The following is a 6,653-nucleotide window of genomic DNA, read 5'->3' on the forward strand; positions in this document are numbered from 1 at the left end:
TGTTTGCAGTGAAGGACAGGTTGTTATCTAGGGTCACACCCAGATGCCTTGCAGTCTGAGTCGGGGAAACAACAGAGGTGCCAATGTTGATTGTTAGGTCAAGAGTGGGACAATCTTTTCCCGGAAGGAAAAGCAGTTCAGTTTTGTCAAGGTTGAGCTTGAGATGATGAGCGGACATTCACTGAGAGATGTCAGCTAAACAAGCAGAGATGCGTGCGACGACCTGGGTCTCTGAGCGGGGAAAGGACAGAATTAATTGGGTGTCGTCAGCGTAGCAGTGGTATGAAAAACCATGCGGGCTAATGACAGATCCGAGCGAGTTTGTGTACAGGGAGAAGAGGAGGGGACCAAGAACAGAGCCCTGAGGGACCCCTGTAGTTAATTGACAAGGGTCGGACTCTGACCCTCTCCAAGTTACCCTGTAGGTACGGTCTTTGAGGTATGAGGTGAGGAGGGAAAAAGCAGAGCCTGAAACTCCAAGTTCTTGGAGAGTGCGAAGGAGGATCTGATGATTCACCGTGTCGAATGCAGCAGACAGGTCCAACAGGATGATGACAGAGGAGAGGGAGGCTGCTTTAGCAGTGTGCAGTTCCTCAGTGACAGCAATGAGAGCAGTTTCTGTGGAGTGACCTGCCTTGAAACCAGACTGGTGCGGATCCAGAAGGTTGTTCTGATGGAGATAGCAGGAGAGTTGTTTAAAGACAGCACGTTCAAGTGTTTTAGACAGGAACGGGAGGAGAGAGACAGGCCTGTAGTTTATAACATCAGACGGGTTGAGAGTGGGTTTCTTCAGGAGAGGGTTTACTCTTGCCTCCTTGAGGCTGTTTGGAAAGTGACCAGAAGTTAGAGAAGTGTTGATAAAATGGGAGAGAAACGGTAGAATATCAGGAGCGATAGTCTGAAGGAGGTTTGAAGGGATAGGGTCCAGAGGACAGGTGGTAGGGCGGGCAGAGGTAATGAGGGTAAGAACCTCACTTGGCGAGAGAGGGGAGAAGGAGGTCAGTGTGCGGGTGAAAGGAGGGTCTGGTGACCCAGCGGTGAGTAGAGGTGAGTCAGAAAAAGAAGAGCGAATATCATCAACCTTTTTTTCAAAGTGGTTAACAAAGTCGCTTGACAGAAGTGAGGAGGGGGAAGGGGCTTTGGGAGGGTCCAAGAGGGTGGAGAAGATGGAAAATAGTTTTTTGGGATTGGAATAGGAAGATTGGATCTTATCTTGAAAGAAAGTGCTTTTTGCCTGAGAGATCGAAGCAGAGAAAGAGGAGAGGAGAGCCTGATAGGTTAGGAGGTCGTCGCGGTGTTTGGATTTCCACCATTTCCGCTCTACTGCCCTAAGGACGGTTCTATTAGCACGCAGTGCGTCATTTAGCCAGGGAGCAGGAGGGGACTGACGAGCCTGCCGAGATGTGAGAGGACAGAGAGTCCAGAGAGGATGAGAGAGTAGAGAGGAGAGTTTCTGCAGCAGAGTTTGGAGGTAGGAGTTGGAACGAGTCAGAGGAAGGGAGGGCTGAGAGCACCGATGAGGCAAAGGTAGAGGGGGAGAGGGAACGAAGGTTACGGCGGACAGGTGCAGGATGAGAAGAGATTAGTTTGTTATGTTTGGAAAGGGGTAGAGAGAATGAAATGAAGAAGTGATCGGATGTGTGGAGCGGGTTTACAGAGAGGTTAGAAGTAGTGCAGTTCCTTGAGAATATGAGATCGAGGACATTGCCAGCTTTATGAGTTGGTGGGATGGAGACAGGGAGAAAGCAAAGGCGGTTAACAGAGATGTTAGTTCGTCTATCTTCCCCGTCTGGAGGTTGAAGTCTCCGAGAAGTACAGCAGGAGGGCCAGATTCAGGGATGTGTGAGAGGAGATTATCTAATTCCTCCAAGAAGTCCCCCAAGGCGCCTGGTGGACGGTAGAGAACAGCAAGGGTTCATTGTATAGGATGGGTTACTGTGACGGCATGGAGTTCAAAGGTGGAAGGAGTGAAGTTAGGAAGCTTGAAGAGGGAAAAGCTCCATTTGGGAGAGAGCAGGAGACCAGTGCCCCCTCCTCTGCCAGTGGGTCTAGGTGTATGGGAGAAGGAATATGCTGTGGAGAGAGCTGCTGGGGTGGATGTGTTGAATGGAGTAATCCAGGTCTCAGTGAGAGCAAGGAAATCCAGGGTCTGCAGGGAGGCGTAGCCAGAGATGAAGTCAGCCTTAGGAACAGCTGACTGGCAGTTCCACAGGCCGCCTGAAACTAGATGTTGGATCTCAGTGGAGCACGTGGGATAGACGAGAGCAGGCCGGTTATAGCGATTAGGCGATACACGGGGCCAGTGATAATTGCGAGAAGACACATGAAAAGGAATGGAGAAAATACACATGATTATAGCATGAGGGGCTAGAAAGCTAAAGAAAAGAAAAATAAGACGCCAGCAATACTTAGCTCAATCAGAGTAGGATTTGCCTCCTCTTTGCCACCCTCGTGACTCCCGCAGGACTCCAATGTCTTTGTCGGTCTGACGCTGACGCTCAAAGAAAGAGCTACCAAATGGACACCTGATTGCTGAGTTCTCACAGCTGATGGGCGACAGCTGAGAGGCCCTGCCTATTTAAATGCAGCCTAGATTACCTACTGAGAGCAGTGTAATAGGTTCACGTGATCAGATCTGAGATTTAAATTCTCCCAAAAGCGCCGTTTTAGCTACAATAACTACAGAACAATTATACAGAGTAGAATAACTGATATAGAGAAGTCTAATTAAACAAGAATAGTACTCACAGTGGTTGCTGCGTCAATAGGTATTGTCGCCACCGGGTCAAAATGCACACAGATATCTAAGCTGTTTTTTGTAACCACCAGGTACGAATGGAATATTTGATTTTTCACAATTGTTCCACTGTGAGGTCAGAACTGAAGTTATTTGCGTCATACTTTGGTTTGCCCTTATGAAAAAGGGAGCCTCCTTACGGATTGTGTACATTTGAATGGTGTAATGGCTTCCAGGCTGTATGTATAAATAAGTGACATCTATTCAGAGTGAAATATGGATGCACTGATCTCATACACTGGCTTAGGTTGCGTTCGGATAGTTTAAAAATCAGCTCCTAAGTTCTAACCCTATCTCCTATTCCTTGACCTCTGAGTGAAACGTCACAGGGTTAAGGGATAGTGGATAGGAGAATTCAAAAGGACTTAGGAGAAGAGACTGTGGTACTTTAGAGAATCGACTGCACTTTCACTATCCGACGTGTTTATGATGCGCCAGCGGACGTCATTGTGTGCGTCTGCTGCTGTGGGGAAACTATGGAAACCACAGTTTTCTATACAGCGGACTACAACATGGATGTTCAATAAGAACGAGGGACCACTGTAAACTCATCTGGAGACTCTGCACCGTGCTCTGATGCTGCTGCTTTGCTTTATGAACGTGGACAACAGAGAAACATATTCTTCATGACCAAAGTTGGAATTGAAATAAAAAAGGAAAATGAAACTTATGCTCGTCACCCTCTCCCTCCGGTCCACATTAATACCAATGATCCCAATACGTATGATTGTATGAACTAAAGATCTTAAAATCAATACAGATGTATTTATTATAAATGTTAGTCCTTAACATCTATCACTGTGTATATCACCATTCAAACATCTTTTAAAAGTTGAACAAACTCCACACAGCTCAGTAAAGACTGTGAAATGTTGACTTTATTTGATCATTTCAGTGAAAACTAACGTTCATATTTCTCTTTTTGATTATAATACTGATGAACGTTCAAAACAAAGCACTTTGTAACTTACCACCTATGTTTTAAAATGCTTAATAAGCACCGTAACTTTCATGATATCATTTCTCGGTCATAATCGGTTGTTTCCGTGAACGGCCGACTGTTGAGTGACGGCAAATGCTGCGGCTGCAAGGCATTGTGGGTTAGCATTTTCGCTTCTCCTGTCGGTTAGGGAGGTCCAGTGGTTCCTAAGCTAAAGGAGGTTATAAAGGAAGTTTGAAACCTCCTTTCCTTTCATTTGGAGAATTGGAACGGCACTTATCATGGCTACCACTGAGGGACTTCCGGGTCATTTCACTCCGTTAGGAAGGTTCCTAAGCTAAATGGACTATTGGAACACAACCTTAGTCTCGGCCCCCTGATCAGTGTCTGCCATGACAGTAGGCGGTAAACACACTCCTCATGTTCTGTGTGCGTGGATACACAGCCCTGTGTTGGATCAGTAACAGCAGATAGCCTGAGCTGTGTGTGTAAGACAGCATGTATAACACCAGGTAGACGTTGGAACCGTTCGACGTATAAACTCCAGTTCTGGACAGAACTGAGCTCAGCTGGTAAACGTCTGATCATCTTTCAGGCAGTACGTATCAGTGAAGGCTTTTACTCAAAGAAATACAAACTGGAAGGTTATGTGTTTTAAATACATTTATAAAAAAAGCATTTACCCACTGAAGCAGAATGAACACCCATCACTTTGTTCCTTGTGTAACATAGATCTGAAGAGAATCAAGCTTCAGAACAAAAGGGACCACAGCCCGTGATGAGGGAAGGAGGGAAGAGGGGTAGGTGAAGCACTGGTCAGCATCATTAGTGTACATTCAGTCCACTCTTCTCAGTTCCATATTCAGATCTGATCAAGAACATCGTCTCTAGATCATAACATGCAAGCTTGATGAAGCATATGGTCAAATATGTACGGGTACATACTTCTTATCTCAGGAGATTTGTAAAATATGAAAAATCTGAAGATGTACAGTGATGAAAGGAATTTAATTTGCATGAATGAGCAGAACAAAACCTCCACTCCATAGATAGTGTTTTCGTTAAAAGGGAGACTGAACAAAGAGTCCACACACAGAACAACGTTCTGATGTGTAGCGTCCTTACCGAGCCCACTTATAGCTTTCATGATCTTATTTATTACTAGAGAGCATCTGTGCCCGGGGAGAACCCTGGGGCAACGGAACACTGCATCTCTACTCACAGCTGGGAGGGAGGTCCACATGGAGGCCAGCTGCCGGTACACCTTCCCCCTGGGGGTGGGGCTTCCTGCCTCCCCTCACAGTGAAGCTGGAGCAGCGGTAGCTCTTCACACGGCCACGTCGCTTTTGATCTGGAAATCTGGATTATTTTTGCCGCCTGGCTCAGCTCCAGGGATTCAGTGATCAGCAACTCCTTCATTCCACTTTCAAACGGGGTCTTCAGTTTCTGCATCGTGTTTAAATATATAGGAGAGGTTGAACATTCAGGTCCTGCAGGTGTTTCCCACTCTTCTGTTTCTTTGCATCTGGAGTAGATGATGGAGGGTGGGGGGTTACAGGAGAGGGGGGGCTACATGTCACTAAACTGTTCACTGACCACGCCCTCCCCGGCTCTGCCCGTGGTGCCATTGTTGTAAGTGGCTGCTGCCTCCCCCTCCACTTTTTTCGCCCTCTTTGTTTGGGGGCTGTCCTGAAGTTCGCTGTTCTGCCTCTTGGTGGGGAGGGACGTAGAGACGGAGGCGTGGGCCGCCAGGAGGTGGAGGGGGTTTGCAACGGCTGGAAGAGAGAAGAAGAAGAAGAAGGGGTTAAGCCCCCCTCTCACAGCTCACAGTTGTTAAAGCACATTTCTGGTTTTATGATGTACTGCTTGAACCAAGGACAGGGAAGACAGAAGACAGAGGGAGAGGACAGGGAAGACAGAAGACAGAGGGAGAGGACAGGGAAGACAGAGGACAGAGGGAGAGGACAGGGAAGACAGAAGACAGAGGGAGAGGACAGGGAAGACAGAGGGAGAGGACAGGGAAGACAGAAGACAGAGGGAGAGGACAGGGAAGACAGAAGACAGAGGGAGAGGACAGGGAAGACAGAGGGAGAGGACAGGGAAGACAGAAGACAGAGGGAGAGGACAGAGAAGACAGAGGGAGAGGACAGGGAAGACAGAGGGAGAGGACAGGGAAGACAGAAGACAGAGGGAGAGGACAGAGAAGACAGAGGGAGAGGACAGAGAAGACAGAGGGAGAGGACAGAGAAGACAGAGGGAGAGGACAGAGAAGACAGAGGGAGAGGACAGGGAAGACAGAGGGAGAGGACAGGGAAGACAGAAGACAGAGGGAGAGGACAGGGAAGACAGAGGGAGAGGACAGGGAAGACACATATTTCCAAGGCTCTCCTTTATAATTATTGGGATAAAACAGGTTTGAAATCATTCCAATGTATACTATAGGACAGTAAACCAGACATATCGTTTTAAACTGGAGAGATAAAAAAATATGCATAAATAAAATAGTAAAATAAGATATGAATGAACAACAAACATAAAATATGTTACATGTATTTGTTATTGGCTATGGGTTATTGGTTATGCTCACATACTTATTTAATTATTAAAATGTAAACCGATCTTTTTCATATGGGTGTTTAGAGTTGTACCCCCTAGATCTAGTCTCTAGTCATTCTGCTTAAAGTGCACCAGATTGAAGCATTTTACTTTAAAATGTTCAAACCTTTCTTCCCGGTATGCCTGAGAAGGCAGATATGCTTGTTTTTCTCAACAAGAACTGTTCTTTAAAAGTTGGACTGTTGCACTGTTGTAGCTTCAGTGGTTCTCAGGTTAAAGTTACATAGCAGTGAATATAAACAGACTGATTAATGTGAATATTACTGTAAACTAACCTGTGTAAAAGTTTCTCGAATAAAT

The sequence above is a fragment of the Pseudochaenichthys georgianus genome, chromosome 23 (assembly GCF_902827115.2).
Source record: "Pseudochaenichthys georgianus chromosome 23, fPseGeo1.2, whole genome shotgun sequence".
In the NCBI taxonomy this organism is placed as follows: domain Eukaryota; kingdom Metazoa; phylum Chordata; class Actinopteri; order Perciformes; family Channichthyidae; genus Pseudochaenichthys; species Pseudochaenichthys georgianus.